The 19,665-nt window shown below is 45.4% G+C and overlaps 2 pseudogenes; both read left to right on the top strand.

The window, feature by feature from the left end:
- The window catches only part of LOC132658971 (testis-specific Y-encoded protein 1-like), an 89,965-nt pseudogene extending 79,728 nt beyond the window's left edge, over positions 1–10,237 (top strand).
- Positions 10,238–12,382: 2,145 nt separating this feature from the next.
- On the top strand, positions 12,383–19,663 carry LOC132658916 (testis-specific Y-encoded protein 1-like; annotated as a pseudogene).
- Positions 19,664–19,665: the final 2 nt, after the last annotated feature.

Below are 19,665 nucleotides of genomic sequence, written 5' to 3'. Positions count from 1 at the left end.
CCTCAGGCTCCGTTCGCCTTATCCCCTCTCTAGTCTGGGCGGGCTCTGCTCTCCAGCAGCTTTCCTGCCTGGGAGGGGTGGGACAAGCCAGCTTGCAGAAAGGGCCTCTTAGGCCCCTGGCCCCCGACACCACCCCTAGCTCTCCTGTGGAACCTAATGTATTTAAACACACACACACACATACACACACAAACACACACACACACAAATCTTCACGGCCCAACCTGGTTCTGCACCCAGGCACAGTCACATGGGCACAGCAAAAGAAAAAGAAAAAAAAAATCGATCTAGTGGCCTCTTCACTGCCCTGGTACTTTGGTCGTTTTCCTGTTTCCTCTGCCTCTCCTCAGACTCCAGGGCTGCCCCGTCCCTGGGGGCCCCGAGATTCAGGCCTTCAGTTCAGGAAGTTGGCAGTAGAGGTATTTGTTCTTTTGTTACTGAGAGAAGAGAGGTGGGAGGAAGAAGCTCAGGGAAAAGGAGTTCAATCACTTGCTCTGGTTGAGTGTGAGACGCCTGGTCCGCATCCATAGGGTAGGACCAGGTAGGGCCTAGGGGGATAGAATGTTACCGGAACAGGTGGCTCACCCTGACCTTTCCCTCTGCTCGTCCCCAGGATGTGACCGTTTGCTGCCTGGGAGGTCTCAAGTGCTCAGGTTTTCAGTGGACCCCTGAGGTAAGGTGACAGACATCTTTACAATAAGGGACAAAGGTGTGGCTTTCTTACTTTCCGTTTTTCTCCGTTCATTCGTGGGCCGACATGTTGCTGTTGAGAGAGAGTATTCCTGATTGGGGATTACCTGACCCTAATTGTGGGTGCTGACTTCAGGGCCATCATGGTTTCAGGTTTGCAGCTTTCTGAGTGGCAACCTTAAAAACAGGCAGGGTGGCTTGCTTTCTCCTGCCTTCTTGAAAGAAAAACAGTAAGAACATCATGGGTCTTAAGCTGTGTAGAGCTGACTCCTACCACTTGGTGAGGCTAAAATGGGGCAATGAACATATCCTAAGGTTTTAGCTATGAAAACAAAGCAATGCAGGTGTGGGGGTTTCCTGGTGGCCTGGTGATGAGGATTCTGGGCTTTCCCTGCAGTGGTCTGGATTCAATCTCTGGTCAGGGAACTGGGACCACACAAGCGAAGCAGCATGGCCAAATTAATAAATGAATCAAGTGGTTCATTCAGAGAAAATGTGCTATGATTTAACATGTTTACGTGGGATTACTTGCTCATTTCTGTACCCTTAAAGGCTTTATTTCATTAAGTAAGTGAACTCCACTAGATGCAGGTGAGGCACCATCTGAGTTCATTTCATGCGTGTAAACAAGATCATGGGAAGCTCTATGCCCGGCAACTTGTGCCTACAGCTGTGTTGTGTACTTATCTTGCTGGTACAGCTTTGAACTTCACAGAATGTTTAGTTTTGGTCACAACATGTGGCTTCATAGGATATTAGTTCCCAAACCAGGGATTGAACACAGGATCCTGGCAGTGAGAGGGCTGAGTCCTAACCAAACCACTGGACTGCTAGGCAACTCCTGTTTTTCAGTGCTTTGGTTTGTTTTGTGTGTGTGCGGTATTTTTTTTTTTTAATTTTTGCTATATTTATAGGAGAACTCTTCTGTGTGTAAGTATGATGTGAATGGTGTTATAACTTGAAATGTTTGTGTTGTACATATGATCTCAAAATGGAATAGTTTGAAAGAACTTAACACTTGTTATCTCTTGGTCTAGGATCTCTCCTGAAGTAGTAGTCTAGCTTTTGTCTGGCTTGGCAACCTTTGAAGACTTAGCTTGTTGAAATAAGCTCTCTCACTTGGCTGTACTCATGAAGCATCAGTTCTTCCTTATGTGGGCCTCTCCAAGGGTTTCTCTTGTGGAGGCTGCTGTCTTTTCTCAGAATGAGTGATTCAGGAAAGCACTTGCACCCATGATAAAGTGCAGAGTCTTTTTTCAGATGTTACGCATCTTCACTTCTGTATTTGCTTAGTCTAACAGGTCAACCCTGTGATAGACTGAGAGAGAACTACACAGAGGTGGGAATATCAGAATATTCGATTCACTTGAAGGCTGGTTACCATACCCATTAATCCACCATGCCAGCTTTTTTTTTTCATATGGTCTCAATTCTGTTACTGTGAGCAAATTATTTGGCTTGGGTACTCTTCTTGTGTGCTGCTACTGCTGCTAAGCCGCTTCAGTTGTGTCCGACTCTGCAATCTCATGGACAGAAGCCCACCAGGCTCCCCCTTTCCTGGGATTCTCCAGGTAAGAACACTGGAGTGGGTTGCCATTTCCTTCACCAATGCATGAGAGTGAAAAATGAAATTGAAGTCACTCAGTCATGTCCGACTCTTCGAAACCCCATGGACTGTGGCCTACCAGGCTCCTCCGTCTGTGGGATAGATGTTTTTTTCTGGAACTCTCTTGCTTTTTCCATGATCCAACAGATATCAGCAATTTGATCTCTGGTTCCTCTTCCTTTTCTAAAACCAGCTTGAACATCAGGAAGTTCACAGTTTACATATTGCTGAAGCCTGGCTTGGCGAATTTTGAGCGTTACTTTACAAGTGTGTCAGATGAGTGCAATTGTGTGGTAGTTTGAGCATTCTTTGCCATTTCTTTTCTTTGGAATTGGAATGAAAACTGACCTTTTCCAGTCCTCTGGCCATTGCTGAGTTTTCCAAATTTGCTGGCATATTGACTGGAGCACTTTCACAGCATCATCTTTCAGGATGTGAAATAGCTCTACTGAAATTCCATCACCTCCACTAGCTTTGTTGGCAGTGATGCTTTCTAAGGCCCACTTGATTTCACATTCCAGGATGTCTGGCTCTACGTGAGTGATCACACCATCGTGATTTTCCTTGTCGTGAAGATCCTTTTTGTACAGTTCTTCTGTGTATTCTTACCATCTCTTCTTAATATCGTCTGCTTCTGTTAGGTCCATACAATTTCTGTCCTTTATTGAGCCCATCTTTGCATGAAATATTCCCTTGGTATTTCTAATTTTCTTGAAGAGATCTCTAGTCTTTTCCATTCTGTTTGTTTCCTCTATTTCTTTGCATTGATTACTGAAGAAGGCTTTCTTATCTCTTCTTGCTATTCTTTAGAACTCTGCATTCAGATGCTTATATCTTTCCATTTCTCCTTGACTATTGACTTCTCTTCTTTTGACAGCTATTTGGAAGCCTTCCTCAGACAGGCATTTTGCTTTTTTGCATTTCTTTTCCATGGGAATGGTCTTGATCCTTGTCTCTTGTACAGTGCCATGAACCTCATTCCATAGTTCATCAGGCACTCTATCTATCAGATCTAGGTCCTTAAATCTATTTCTCACTTCCACTGTATAATCATAAGGGATTTGATTGAGGTCATACCTGAATGGTGTAGCAGTTTTCCCTGCTTTGTTAAGTTTCAATATGAATTTGGTAATAAGGAGTTCATGATCTGAGCCACAGTTAGCTCCCAGTCTTGTTTTTGTTGACTGTATAGAGCTTCTCCATCTTTGGCTGCAAAGAGTCTAATCAATCTGATTTCTGTGTTGATCATCTGGTGATCATGTGTAGAGTCTTCTCTTGTGTTGTTGGAAAAGGATGTTTGCTATGACCAGTGCATTTTCTTGGCAAAACTCTATTAGTCTTTGCCTTGCTTCATTCTGCATTCCAAGGCCAATTTGCCTGTTACTCCAGGTGTTTCTTGACTTCCTACTTTTGCATTCCACTCCCCTATAATAAAAAGGACACCATTTTTGGTTGTTAGTTCTACAAGGTCTTGTAGGTCTTCATAAAACCATTCAGCTTTAGCTTCTTCAGCATTACTGGTTGGGGCCTAGACTTGGATTATTGTGATATTGAATGGCTTGCCTTAGAGACAAACAGAGATCATTCTGTCGTGTTTGAGATTGCATCCAAGTACTTCACTTCGGACTTTTGTTGACCATGCTACTCCATTTCTATTCCATTTGCTACTCCATTTCTTCTGAGGGATTCCTGCCTGCAGTAGTAGATATAATGGTCATCTGAGTTAAATTCACCCATTTCAGTCCATTTTAGTTCACTGATTCCTAGAATGTTGACTTTCACTCTTGCCATCTCCTGCTTGACCACTTCCAATTTGCCTGGATTCATGGACCTGACATTCCAGGTTCCTATGCAATATTGCTCTTTACAGCATTGGACCTTGCTTCTATCACCAGTCACATCCATTGCTGGGTATTATTTTTGCTTTGGCTCCATCCCTTCATTCTTTCTAGAGTTATTTCTCCACTGACATCCAGTAGCATATTGGGTACCTACTGACTTGGGGAGTACCTCTTTCAGTATCCTACCATTTTACCTTTTCATACTGTTCATGGGGTTCTCAAGGCAAGAATACTGAAGTGGTTTGCCATTCCCTTCTCTAGAGAACCACATTCTGTCCGACCTCTCCACCATGATCCGCCCGTCTTGGGTTGCACCACGGGCATGGCTTGGTTTCATTGAGTTTGAAAAGGCTGTGGTCCTAGTGTGATTAAAATGACTAGTTTTCTGTGAGTATGGTTTTAGTGTCTCTGCCCTCTGATGACTTCTTGCAACACCTACCATCTTACTTGGGTTTCTCTTACCCTGGACATGAGGTATCTCTTCATGGCTGTTCCTGCAAAGCACAGACACTGCTCCTTACCTTGGATGAGGGGTAACTCCTCCCACTACCCTTCCTGACTTTCAACGTGGGGTGGCTCCACTACCCTCATTCAAATCAGGCATTGTTACATAGGATCAGAAGATAGGCTGGGCCATTGTACTCCCAACACTGAAACTGCAGAAACCAATCTTTTCATTTTTTCAAATAATTTTAATGGTTAGACATTAAATTTACATATTGGGTTAGTTTTTGCCTTACATCAACAAAAGTAGGTCACCAGTACACATGTGTTCCTGCATCCAGAGCCTTCCTCCCACATCACTCCCCAGACTATTTCTCTTTGTTGTCCCAGAGCACTGGCTTTGGGTGCCCTGCCTCATGCACTGAACTTGCACCAGTCATCTGTCTATGTAGGGTAATGTACATGTTTCAGTGCTATTCGCTCAAATCATCCCACCATTGCCCTCTCCACAGTCTGTTCTTTCCATCTCTGTCCCTTTTGCTGCGCTGCATGTTGGATCATCATGACCATCTCTCCAAATTTCATACATATGCATTCCTACACAGGATCTTTATTTCTCTTTCTGACTTTACTTCATTCTGTAGAAGAGGCTCCTGTTTCACCCACCTCTCTAGAACTGACTCAAATGCACTCCTGTTCACAGCTGAGTAATAGTCCACCATGTATATATACCACCACTTTCTTACCCATTCACCTGCAGTGGATATCTAGACTGCTTCCATGCCCTATAGTAAATAGTCATGTGCTGGGAGCCAGCACGGGAGATCCCACCCATGACAAGGTCATGTGGAAATGAACTATTAAGCAAGGCTTCAGGACTCGAGGGTCTCCCTAGACCTGCTCGAGCATCTACCCCCAAACCAGAATCTGTCTGTCTTACTATTTTGTGCCTTTCACCCACTCTCCTGACATACAGGGGGCTATCCACAACCACCTTTCTCTGGAGTAAATCAGCTTAGGGTTCTAGCTAATAAGTCTCCTGGACATGAGACGAATATTTCAAATCAAAACCCCACTGTTAGCGTTCTAGCTTGCTTGACAGGTTTATCCAGACTCTTGCAGCTACACATATGATTGTTCACAGCCTCCCAACTATGAGAAGCACAGGAAGCCTAAAACATAGAGCCTTTCAAAGAATTAAAAGTTATTAGAGTAGTGCTAGCGTAGGATTTCATTATTGGACCAAAGCTTGTTGCTGAGTTCCCATGTCTCTTATCCATTGGACACCTGAGAGTACATTAATTAACATAGTTGTAATGTAAGAAGAACAAGTGTAGCCTTGAAATTAATCACATCAGACCTTTGAGCTAATTGGTTCTTTCTTTCTTGTAACTCACTGCACCTTTCCTCCGTGAGAAATGTAACTTGTTTAATTCTTTCTGAGGCTGACATAGATTAGAAATATAAAGAAAACACATTTCAAGGGAAAATAAGTTTTCTGGTTGAAGAGCCTTTATCTAAAGAGGATCATAAAATGTTCACAGGCCTCCAAGCCCAGATGATAATGTACACAATATTGTTTATCAGAAAGGTATGCAGTAAAAAAATGTTTTTTGATAAAGACAAAACAGATGTAATGTTTAGGCTGACTCTGTATGACTTTGCATCTGACTTTGCATCTTTCATTTCCATCTATGTACTACTTAAGTTATAAAAGTCCCTTTTGAAAGTAAAATAATGGGCCTTGCTCACCGAAGAAGTTTGGTCACCCTGTGTTTTTATTTTATTTTTTTCTCTTTCTTTCTTTCTCTGTCCCTCTCTCTCCCTCTCTTTTTCAGGCTGATTCCTTGGAACACAGAAGCTCCCTCTTGCCTGGCCAAGAATAATAGCCTCTTTCTCTCCTCTATTTTCTTATCTACAACATTCTTTCCTTATCTCTCTAAATCATTCACTGTTTCTCCTGAGAGTTTTCCTGGATCCTGCATGTGCTAGACCCCAGCAATCATAGGATGGATAGTGGCGTACATGTGTCTCTTTCAGTTTTGCTTTCCTTGGGGTGTATGCTTGGGTGATTGCTGGTCATAAGACAGTTCCATTTCCAGGTTTTTGAGAAATCATATGGTTTAATGTGGCTGTACCAGTTTTCATTCCTACCAACAGTTACCTTTTCACTCCTTCTCCAGTGTTTCTTGTTTGAGACTTTGGGTGATGGTCCTTGGGACCAGTGTGAGATGACATCTCATTGTGGTATTGACTGTCATCTCTCTGATAATGAGTGATGTTGAGCATGTGTCCTGTGTTCATTAGCCATCTGTATAAGTTCTCTAGAGAAATGTCTATTCGGTTCTTTTGCCCACTTTTTGGTTGGGTTGTTTATTTTTCTGGTATTGAGTTGCATGAGCTGCTTGTATCTGTGGGAGATTAACTCTGGGACAGTTGTTTGATTTGTTGTAATTTGCTCCAGTTCTGAACGCTGTCTTTTCACCTTGCTTATAGTTTCCTTCACTTTGCAGAAGCTTAGAAATTTAAATTGGTCACTTTTGTTTCCTTCTGTGTTTATTTCCATTACTCTGGGAGGTGGGTCACTGAGGAGATCTTGCTGTGATTTCTATCAGAGAGTGTTCTGCCTATGTTTTTCTCTAAGAACATTATAGAATCTGGTCTCCCACTTAGGTCTTTAATCCATTTTGCATTTGTTTGTGTGTGTGCCAGTAGCAAACACTTCATTCTTTTAATGTGGTTGACCTGTTTCCCCAGACCTGCTTGTTCAAGAGGTTGTCTTTGCTCCGTTGCATATTGATGCCTCCTCTGTCAAAGACAAGAAGGCCATGGGTGTGTGGCTTCATCTCTGGACTCCCTATTTTCTTCCATGGATCTGTATAACTGTCTTTGGCCCAGGACCTTATAATCTTGATGATTAGCTTTGTAGTATAGTATGAAGTCAGGAGGTCTGATTCCTCCATTTCCATTGTTTCTCAAGAGTGATTTCCTCATTGGAGGTCTTTTGTGTTTCCACACAAATTGTGAAATTATTTGTTCTAGTTCAGTGAAAAACACCGTAGTTGTTTTGATAGGGATTCTACAGTTAAATCTGAGAATATCAATGTGAATGAATGTACTGATAGATTGCGTTGAGTTGCACACTCATGGTCACTATATTGAGTCTTCTGATCCAAGAACATGGTACACTTCTTCATCTATTTGTGTGATCTTTGATTCTTTCACCGTGGATTTACAGTTTTCTGTACCAGGTCCTTGCTTTCTTTAAGTGAATATATTCCTAAATATTTGATTCTCTTCCCTGGATGGTGAATGAGATACTTTCCATAAGTTCTCTTTCTTGCTTTTCATTGCTAGTGTATCAGAATGAAAGGGATTCCTGAGTATTAATTTTGTATCCTGCAGCTATACTCAATTCATTGATTAGCTCAAGTAATTTTCTGCTGGCATCCTTATTGTTCGCTGTGTAGAAGGTCATGTAATCTTCTAACAGTATTTTTTTTCTTCCAATCTGTATTCCTTTTATTTATTTTTTCCCTGATTGCTATGTCTAGAACTAACTTAAAAACTAACCCCAATGTGTTTTTCACCTCAGAAAAGCCTATTGATGAAATTACGAAGCACTGAGAAATCTCAATTTTACCAGATTCCCGCAATAAAATCGTGAAAATCTTCAGGAGTTAGAGGTAATTTATTAGGTAGCAAGGAAGCAGAATCTGTTAAGTATTCAGAAATCTATATCATCATCCAATTAGTCTGGACTACTTGTAGTCTTTCCTTTGTTTCAGAAGCTTCTAGAGCCCTAAGAGTAATGCAGGGCTTTCTAACTGAAACCAAGAAACTCAACAAGAGCTTTCCAAACTCTTAACAGTGCACATTAGAAAAATTGTGATACTGTACTCTTAAAAGTTGTGAGCTTTATAGCCAAATTAAAGAATGGCAAAGGCACCTTCAAGATGATTGTGCTGAAGATCCTGCTAAAACAGGTGAGGCCACAGGGCGAGGGAACAGGGGAGGCATGGGAGACCCCTGAATGAAGTGTGGTCTGAGGCAGAGGCAGGCTCCAAAGACACAGCTGAGAAGAATTCCTTAGGGCCACAGCTGTAAGTGTCACAGCCATGACTTTGGGTGTCTCCCTCAGGCCTGCATCTGAGGAGGATCAGCACCTGAGGCCTCTAGGTCAGGAATGACGAGAGACAGTACACCAGAGCAGCCACCAGAGACAGTTATTGTTGTAAATGTGGATGATCCCAGGAAACAGCTGAGAGAGCGGGAGTCCAAGACGCATGCCCGTCAGTCAGAGCCCTTGTAGTTGCCCTCACTAGTGCAATGCAAAGGCATGAGGTGGTCCACAAGCAAAGAGCAGATGGAAGAGGCTGCTATTCTCATCTGCTCTGAGTGCCAGACAAATTCAGACACATGCCTGCCATCTGTTATGAAGACAGGGAGCAGGTCAGAGACCTAGGGCTTTCTTGCTGAAGACATATATACACACACACACACACATGCACACATACACATGCACACCACCCCCTTCCTTGAAGACACAATGTGCCAGAGGGACTGCAAATGCTGACATGATAAGCAGTGACATTACTCTACCCAGCACACACAAGTCAGGAGGAAGAGAGTAGCGGTCAGAAACAAACCCTGCTTGGGGGATGCAGACCACCTCAGATGCAGAACACCACAAGGAACCCAGAGCCATGAGTGTGTCTGATGGTATGGCAGGGCCTGAGGACATGAGTGGTGACTGGGCAAGTGGAAGTACCAAGCTTCCTTGGAAATTCCTATTCCAGTGTGCTTCTTCCACTCAAGACTAGGGCTATTGATGATGGCTCCTTGATCTCAAGCAGATTATGAACCACGCTCAAGTTTCTGTCATGATCAGCGACCAAGATAAAGACTTTCTTAACTACAAGATCGACTTGAAGGTCAATGAGGGAGAATGAGGGCACGTGGGTCTGGGACTTGGTGGGGATTTGGGGGGATCATGTAATCTATGTTCATGTGATGGAAAATGTGCAGAGGTTTTGTGGAAACTGTTAATGCCTGCCTGGGAGGCAAGCTGAGGGACCTAGAAGCTTGCACCTTTACCCTCATCCCTGTCCTAGAAGGTGCAGGCGCGGAGCCATCCAAGGTCCAGCTGCAAGGTGATCTTTTCCTTTGGAGACAACTCCTACTTCTGGAACATGGTGATCATTAAGGAGTATTACCTTAACACCACTGGTAAGACATGGCTTCATGGAGGTGTAGGTGTGTAAGTGGATGGATGATCCACCTGCGGAATCCACCCCTGTGTTCCCTGTCTTTCTGCAGGGTATAGGGCACGTTACTCCACTCCACTCCACTGGTTCTAGGACTTTGAATGAGGAGCACCCAGCTGCAGGCTGGACATCAGGAGCCTTAAATTTCTCAACTGGTTGTCAGGCCACAACTGCCCAGAATTGAACAGGATTGCTGAGGTGGAGTCGCTTTGTGAGTGCATGCAGTTGATGACTGATGTTGGAGTTCTTGGATGCACACGAGTGTTTGGGCCTGTTCAGCCCTGGGCTGACCTTGCTTGTGTTGCCAGCAGATCATTGGTGAAGACATGTGGGACAATCCTGTAACATATTATCCGAGGAAGGAAGGTTCTTCCGTGAGCATTAACTGACAGAGACGCATGTGGGGAGGGTGTGTGGAGGTGGGCCCTGAAGGGACAGCCGTGTCGTGGCCAGGACACTGTCCTTTCCCAAATGGGGATGCTCAGGCTCATGCAAGCTGGCTACAGAGCCAGACTTTGCATCCTGCATGTAGCACATGACCTGCTGAGACTGGGGACTTTGGAACTCGGTGTTTCCGAGTGAAGCAAGTTTTCCTCAGTGCGATAGTCCTAGGTGATACTACTAGAAACCGGGTGAATTAAGTATAGTTGTCAGAATCTTCTTTCCATGTGTCAAGCCATTCCCCAGCCTCCTGTTATTCAATGAGTTTAAGAATGCCTGTGCCTTACACTCCCGCCCCTTACCATGGGAAAGCTTATCATTGAAAGGGCGACCTGTCCAGTGTCCCAGTGCACCTGTGTGCTGACCTTGGTATCTTCTGTGAATTTACACATCCAACAATTGGCGTCTCTCCACAACCACACATGCTGCGCTGGAAGCTGCTTCAGGCTGCCTTTTGAAAATATGGAAATGCTCAGGGAGGAGGTGGACAGGGAGCTCCAAGGGCAGGACATGGTGCCTACTGACGCCATCTCCAACAGTGCTGGACATGGTGTCTTCAGCTCCTGAAACACCTGTGTTCCCTGTATACGTTTGTGTCTCTGTATCAAGCCTGTAATTGTATACACATGTATGCTTGTGTCACCTTTGTTTATGTGTGTATGTGTGTGTGTGTGTATCTGGTCCAGGGAAAAGGCAGAGAGGAAGGCAACAAGAGAGGAGATGCCAAACACCCAGAAGAAGGAGACACAAGGAATCACAAGTCTGAGGGTGGTTGCTCACTGTATCTCTGCAGTGACCCTGTCCAGGATGGGAGTGAGGAAAGGATGGCCAGTAATAACACAGGACCTTGGTTCCAGAAATCTGCAATTAGATGAAATACAGAAACACGCTCACCATTTCTACCATGTTGTAGTATGTGTTCAGACCAGGAAGAGCGGGTGCATGGTCTCTGGATTCACCCAGGGCAAATCAGGTGGTGTGGGGATTTAAACCCACAACCTGTGGAGCGCACAGTCTGTGCGGACATGAGCCGGCATGAGGAAATGGTGGATGCGGATACAGAGGACCTGGGATGGTTGAGGAGGCTAAGGTCTTGCTGAGAAGGAAGAGACCTGAAGGAGAAAGAGACACAGATTGCCTGCTGCACTGGAGACTTGTCCCACACACATAAAAAGGAGACCTGGGTAAGTCCTGGACCAGTGCTGCCCAGGATCAGCCCATCAGCCAGCACACTCTAACCATGAGGGTGGCACACACTGATACGATGCCACAGAAAATGCAAGACATGCTAAGGTAGGTTGTCCGTTCAAAACCACAGGCATCCTAAGAGAGACAAGGTGTGAGCGTGACATGCCTCCAGGTGCTTCCAGTCTCCCTGGTAGTGCAGAAAGGCGAAGGAAGTGCAGGTGTTGGTGTACACATGTGCTCCTTTGCTGGGGTGTGCCTATGAGGGAGGGAACAGGGAGGAAGCAAGGATGGTGGGCTCATTGCATGTCCCAAGGGACCTCAGGAGAGTGGGAGACAGGGAAGCCCCTGGTGGCATTTTTGGGCCTGCTGGTTTTCAGGGTTTAAGGAAAGTCCTGCCAAAGATACCCCATGGCTCACGCTGAAAGCCCTGATGTAAATACCTTCTTTTATCTGGGCCTTGCCCGTGGCTTTTGGGGCCTGAGAGGCAAAGGTGTGTGTCTGCACCTGAGAGAGGATTCTAGCAGTCTTGCTGGAGCAGGCTGTCTGATGTTTTCATAGGGGATTTGCACCATTTGAAACTCAGAGGGAAGCTGTGTCCTGGATGACCATCTTCGATATCCCTGTGCCCAACTGAGGACATGGGCTCTGTAGGTAAGCAGGGATGCCTGACTGCAAGGAGTCCTACCTGGGCCTAATGAGACCAACTGAAAGAGAGTATTCACATTTAGCAAATCAGTGAGTGTGGGTGGAATCAAGCCCTTTTGTTGTTTTTGAGATAGAAAAGCTGCTATCTGCCCAACGGAGGCCTGAGCTATGGACCCAGTAAGGGCAGGTTTCCCAGTCATCATCTGTTTGGGGATTCCATGGGTCAGGGTAGTCATAAACAGAAGGGACTACATGCGGAAATGCCGCCTTATCTTTATGGCCTCAGGTTGCGCACCTTTTATCAGAAGTGGCCCTCTATCTATGTGCACCATCCTCACTACATTGTTATGTAGTTATTTATTTTTAAAGCTTTATAACTTTTTATTGAAATATGCATATAGAAAAATACATAAATCATGAGTGTACAGTTCAATGGATACTCAGAAACTAAACACATCCATGTAATTAGCATCCAAGTCAAGAAACAGAACATCACTGGCAACCCTGAAAACTCTCTTGTGTCTCTCCCAATCACTGCACTCCAAAGATAACTAGGCACTGGAACAAAGACAGACATATAGATCAATGGAACAAAATAGAAAGCCCAGAGATAAATCCACACACATATGGACACCTTATCTTTGACAAAGGAGGCAAGAATATACAATGGAGTAAAGACAATCTCTTTAACAAGTGGTGCTGGGAAAACTGGTCAACCACTTGTAAAAGAATGAAACTAGATCACTTTCTAACACCGCACACAAAAATAAACTCAAAATGGATTAAAGATCTAAATGTAAGATCAGAAACTATAAAACTCCTAGAGGAGAACATAGGCAAAACACTCTCAGACATAAATCACAGCAGGATCCTCTATGATCCACCTCCCAGAATTCTGGAAATAAAAGCAAAAATAAACAAATGGTATCTAATTAAAATTAAAAGCTTCTGCACAACAAAGGAAAATATCAGCAAGGTGAAAAGACAGCCTTCTGAATGGGAGAAAATAATAGCAAATGAAGCAACTGACAAACAACTAATCTCAAAAATATACAAGCAACTTATGCAGCTCAATTCCAGAAAAATAAACGACCCAATCAAAAAATGGGCCAAAGAACTAAATAGACATTTCTCCAAAGAAGACATACGGATGGCTAACAAACACATGAAAAGATGCTCAACATCACTCATTATTAGAGAAATGCAAATCAAAACCACAATGAGGTACCACTTCACACCAGTCAGAATGGCTGCGATCCAAAAATCTGCAAGCAATAAATGCTGGAGAGGGTGTGGAGAAAAGGGAACCCTCCTACACTGTTGGTGGGAATGCAAACTAGTACAGCCACTATGGAGAACGGTGTGGAGATTCCTTAAAAAATTGCAAATAGAACTACCTTATGACCCAGCAATCCCCCTGCTGGGCATACACACCGAGGAAACCAGAATTGAAAGAGACACATGTACCCCAATGTTCATCGCAGCACTGTTTATAATAGCCAGGACATGGAAACAACCTAGATGTCCATCAGCAGATGAATGGAGAAGAAAGCTGTGGTACATATACACAATGGAGTATTACTCAGCTGTAAAAAAGAATTCATTTGAATCAGTTCTGATGAGATGGATGAAACTGGAGCCAATTATACAGAGTGAAGTAAGCCAGAAAGAAAAACACCAATACAGTATACTAACACATATATATGGAATTTAGGAAGATGGCAATGACGACCCTGTATGCAAGACAGGGAAAGAGACACAGATGTGTATAATGGACTTTTGGACTCAGAGGGAGAGGGAGAGGGTGGGATGATTTGGGAGAATGACATTCTAACATGTATACTATCATGTGAATTGAATCGCCAGTCTATGTCTGACGCAGGATGCAGCATGCTTGGGGCTGGTGCATGGGGATGACCCAGAAAGTTGTTATGGGGAGGGAGGTGGGAGGGGGGTTCATGTTTGGGAATGCATGTAAGAATTAAAGATTTTAAAATTTAAAAAATAAATAAATAAATAAATAACAATGAAAAAAAAACAAAGATAACTAGGATATCTGACTTTCAACACATAGATTAGTTTTATCTCTTTTGGACCTTTACATGAATGGAATCATACAGTATGCATCTCTGTGTCTAGCTTACAGTAATTAACATTATACTTAATGAGATGTATCTATGTTTTCCATGCAGCAATAGCTTGTTCGTTCTTGGCCTACAGTTCAAAATCTTTCTTAAATCTAAATCTTGGCAAATTCATCTTTAAGAAGTAGATTGGAGATGCCCAGATGGAGTTTTTATCATGTTCGATTTTCAGTTGACTTTCCATGTTTCAGTGAAGACAGTTTCTGCCTCTTTTTTTGGAACACTATTTCACAACTCCTGACATGTAGAAAATGTTCCTGAGAGTCTGAATTTTCCTTCCCAAGAATCCTTTTTATATTTTCTAAATACTCTCCCTGGGACCATGATATTTTTACAATGATAGAAGACTATTATTGTTCCCTCTGAGTCATCTTTTTGGCAGTAGTGCCTTTCTTCTTGCTTTCGTAGAACAACATCTAAATGTCTTTCTACCTTCTGCCATCATGTTGAAGTTTAGGGTCCAAACCCATCAGCAAAATTCCAAGGACCATGTCCAGCCAATGGACACACACTGGGTTGTAAACAATCTTCATCTAAGGAAAGAATTTGTTTTTGTTTTTGTTTTTTTTTTTTTACTTTTTATATTTTTTATTTATTTTACTTTACAATATTGTATTGGTTTTGCCAGACATAAACATGAATCCTCACAGCACTGGATCACACACAAGCCCATCGCAGTCCCTGGGGGCCCTTGGAGGCTCAGGCATCTCTTTGGCCTTTTCCTGCTAAAGAGAGATAGCACTTCGAAGCACAGGTAGACAGGTGCACATAGAAAGCTACACAGATAGAAAGAACAAGGGGCCTCACTCAGAATGTTGTGGGCCCTAAGGGGTGGTAGGCTAGCCAAAGGGACACGAATTTGACCAGGAATGACCTAGATAGGTGCACACCAAGAAAACAGTTCTCCAAGTCAGCTGAGCCCAGATGTCCTTGTTTTCTGGTCCCCTGAAGGATTGCACAGACAATGGATCAGAATAGCCTGACTGGTACTGTGAAGCTGTCCAAGGTGATGGGAGAATGCAGAATTCAGGTGCCTGTCACTCAGCTGTCCAGGGTGAGCGTTTCCAACCTGCCCAATTCTCTGCAGATCAGTCCCTGTCACGAGCAAATGCCAAAATTTTGTAGCTTTAGAGGCTAAATCACAGAGTTAGAAGTGCAACCTGACAAGATCGATGAGCATGTGAAAGAAAATAACCAGGACAAAGAAACTCAGGTGGTTACCGAAACTCATGTTCCTGGAGAAGAAAGCTTGTACTTCTGCATATGTGCAAGTTTCCTGTCAGGGATATTATTGTGTACACACCCACGTGTGTGCATATGTGCGCACAAAATTGCCTGGCAGTTCGCTTGTGAATATGAAGTGTCGGAACTGACCTAGCCAGGTGATGGAAGTTGGATAGTGAAAACATGAAAGCCATAGGGAAATGTACATACTCAGGCCATCAGAAGCACTGGAGCCTGGGTACCAATGCCTGTTATCTCACTGAGTGAGCAGTTTCTAAGTGGAATCACAGTGGTGCACCCAGGAAGACTGGCAGAAAGGAGAGGCAGGAAGAACTTGACTGGGGGCCATCAGTGAGAGTGCAGAGGATCCAAGACACAGAACAGGCTGCAATCCCAGACACAGAAGCCACAGTAGGTGACCCCACAGCCCCTTGGACATGCAGCTACAAAGGCCTTTCCATCCTTCTCGAACACTGGGCATTCTTTCCCTGACCTTACCATGAGCATGAGCAACACTTGCCATTTATGTGAGGTTTCAGAAATGGAGCAGCACAGCAGCATAGGCAATTGCTACCTGCATAGTCTTCCAGTCTGAAACATCACTTTTTGTACTCTTTGCACAAAGCATATATAGAGGGTCAGGACTATAGGATGGATGGCTTAGATTGATCCCGTTGCTGCTCCCAGCCCCACAGGATTGGGTAACTGGGCAGGCTGGTACTTGTTCTCAGATGGAGAACAGAACCACTTGAAAGGGCCTCGATAGGGTAAAAGGGCAGACATACATGTCTCCCACTCCAGTGAGTCATGGAACTTAACAGGGAGTTGTCCTTAGTGACTCACTGGCAGGAATTTGAACAAGGTTCAGGGAGCTTCCTCATGCCAGCAGAGCATGCCCCATTTCTCCCTCTGTGAAAAGTGTGGCCAAGCCACCTCAGGCCTGTGCAGGTTCATTTCTGTCCAGTGAGAGAGGGAGGGTTACCTGACCCCTTCTGCAGTTCAGCAGTGACTGCCCACTGTTGGGTTTCAAGATTGAGAAAGCACTCTCCAATCCTGTGGACAAAAAGAGTCCAATCTCCCGTTGGTCCAACTCACTCAGGAGGAGAAGGGGCTTGCCTTCACTCTAAGGATAAGCTTCTCCTATGAGCGTTGGTGTTCATACAGTGGGAAACGGCAACGGCACCACTTAAAGAGATGGAGACACACAGACACCAGCCCTGGTACACACAAGGAAGGATTGCTCCAAACAGTGCTATGCCAAAGCAGAGACAAAGAGACCAAGTGAGAGCTCTGTACCCTAAGGTCCTGGTGTCCCTGAACAACAGAGATCAACGTGGCAAACAGTGGGGTTTTTCCCTACTCCCCTAGCATCCAGCCAGCAACAGTCTGTCAGTCCCATGGAGAAAAGTATCCAGCCACTTGGCACCCCTGTGTATCCTTTGGATACTCAGGGAGAGCTCCCAGTTATTGAAGGTCCTGTGGGACACAGGAGTATGCTGTTTGGATTGTGGATCAGGAATCCGTGGTTGGAATCTCCAGCTCCAGATCAATGACTGCACCTGAGGTAGCGGCAGATGCAAAACCTGCTAGCTCTCTGGGTCAGAGTCTGGCCACATAGTGGAGCTGGATCCCAGGAACCATGGAAGAGGCCATCCAGGAGTCTAGGGGTGTGTCCCTTGTGTCCTGTCCACCACCCTCTCGGCCATTGATCTAGATTTGGGTCAGCTGCCTGTGCGTGGCTCACAGCCTAGGGCCCCGCCTGTATGGCTGATGTCCCAGGGCCCATTCACCCTGTCCTGGGTTGCCACCATCCGTTTCTGTAGTTCAGGCCACCCCAACACACACATGAGCCATAGCCTCTGAACCATGCTCCACACTCACAACAAAAACCCTAGTGGGCCCCACAGGATTACTGCACCCTGGGCCGCCATTGCTCATCACTTGCTGTGATGCTATTATGTCCTGTCCCTTAGCATCTTACCCAGGCTGGGTAATGGCCAGAGCCAAGAGGAGCATGAGAGGCAGTCAGAGGAATGCAGGAGCATCCTGGGTCCTCAGACCTTCTTAGTTGTGAGCCTGGGTGTTCAAGGGCATGGGGCCCCATGGCTTGTCCTGGTGATGCTGTGCATGGCAGGGACGTTGCAGCCACCAGTGGTCACACCAGGTGAAGATGCCACCCTCTTCAAAGTGGAGGCAGGAAAGGATGGTGAGGCCCAGGTGGACAGAGTCGTGGCAGGGATCAGACGGGGTTTCCAGCTGCTTGCAGAGGACATCATTGAGGATGTGGAGGTTGTGCCGGATGAGTAACAGCAACAGGGGTCCTTCCTGGAGCTGGAGGAGAAGATGGTGGAGGAGCAGTGCCAGGAAAGGCATGGAGGCCCCAGTGAGCTTCCAGCACTAGATGTGATGCAGCACTGGTGACCCGCAAGGGGAACTGAGCTCAGAACCTGAGAAAAACTGCAGGGCCTAACTTTGGTTCATGTGGAAGAACCATGAGAGGAGGAAGCGGACTTGGCTCAGAAGAGTGCCATCATCCAGGGCATCCCTGGCTTCTGGGACAACGTGGTATCCTTTCTGCTACTCCTTGTGGTCTGCTGCTCAGGAGAAGGGGGAGGTGCAGAGGCAGGAGCAGGAGGAGGGGTGGAGGCAAGGGGGCAGGATGGTGGACCCTGAAGGAAGTGTGGTACTGGGAAATTGGCAGGCTCCAAAGGCACAGCTGAGTAGAGTCCGGGCAGGGCCGCACCTGTAAGTGTCACAGCCATGACTTTGCATGTCTACTTCAGGCCTGCATCTGAGGAGGAATAGCCTCTAAGTCAGAAATGACCAGAGACAGTACACCAGAGCAGCCTTAGCTGACAGTTATTGTTGTAAAGGTGAATGATTCCGAAAATAACTGAGATCTGGGAGTCACACACACACACAGACACACATACACAAACCCACACAACATATGTACACATACACCAGCCAACACCAATCCCTTTGCTTTCAGACACAGTTTGTTACAACGACTGTAAGTCCTGCCATGTAAGCAGTGACATGCCACTACCCAGCATACACAGGTCTGGGAAATAATAACTATTAGAAACAGCCCCTGCTTGGGGAATGAAGATGACCTCAGATGCAGAACACCACCAGGAACACAGAGCTGTGAGCTTGTCTGATGGTATGGCACTGCCTGAGCTCATCAGTAGTGGCTGGGTAAGCAGACGTGCCCAGCATCTTTGAAGATGCCTGTTCCCGTGTCCTTCTTCCACCCCAGACTAGGACTGATGTTCCTGGCTCTTCTTGGCCCAGCATGTGGCATAAATGGCTCCGACCTCAAGCAGATTATGAACCACCCTCAAGTTTCTGTCATGATCAGCGACCAAGATAAAGACTTTCTCAGCTACATGATTGACTTGAATGTCAGTGAGGGAGACTGAAACAGGTGGGTATGGGACTTGGTGGGGTGTGGGAGGATCATGTTATCCATGTTCCAACACTGTGAGAGTTTGGAGAGGCTTCGGGGAAGCTGTTAATGCCTGCCTGGGAGGCAAGCTGAGGACCCTAGAAGCTTGCACCTTTTCCCTCCTCCCTATCCTAGCAGGTACAGGTGCGAGCCATCCATGGTCATGCAGCAAGCTGATCTTTTCCTTTCAGGACCACCTCTATTTCTTGAAAAGAGTGATCATTAAGGAGTATTACCTTGACATCACAGGTAAAACGTGAGTCCGGGAATGATGACTGTGGGTGTGCAGGGATGTGGATGATCCACCTATGGGATCCACACCCATCTGCCCTCTCTTCCTGCAGCGTATAGGGTACATCATTCCACTGCAGTCCGTTGGTTCTGGAACTTTGAACAGGGAGCACCAGCTGCAGGCTGGACACCAGGAGCCTTCACTTTCTCAACTGGTTGTCAGGCCACAACTGCCCAGAATCAAACAGGATTGCTGAGGTGGCATTGTTTCGGTCCTGCATACAGTTGATGATTGTTGTTGGAGTTCTTGGCTGCTTATGTGAGGGTTCGGATGCTGGTCAGCCCAGAGCTGAGCTTGCTCAGCAGCAAAGTGTTGCCAGCAGATTATCAGCAAAGATGAGTGGGATGATCCCCTGAAGGACTACCCCAGGAGTGAAGATTCTTCCATGACAGAAACACGTGTGGTGAAGGGGTCTGGAGGTGGGCCATGAAG

The sequence above is a fragment of the Ovis aries genome, chromosome Y (assembly GCF_016772045.2).
Source record: "Ovis aries strain OAR_USU_Benz2616 breed Rambouillet chromosome Y, ARS-UI_Ramb_v3.0, whole genome shotgun sequence".
NCBI classification, from domain to species: Eukaryota; Metazoa; Chordata; class Mammalia; order Artiodactyla; family Bovidae; genus Ovis; species Ovis aries.
This window is presented reverse-complemented; position numbering and strand designations above follow the sequence as displayed.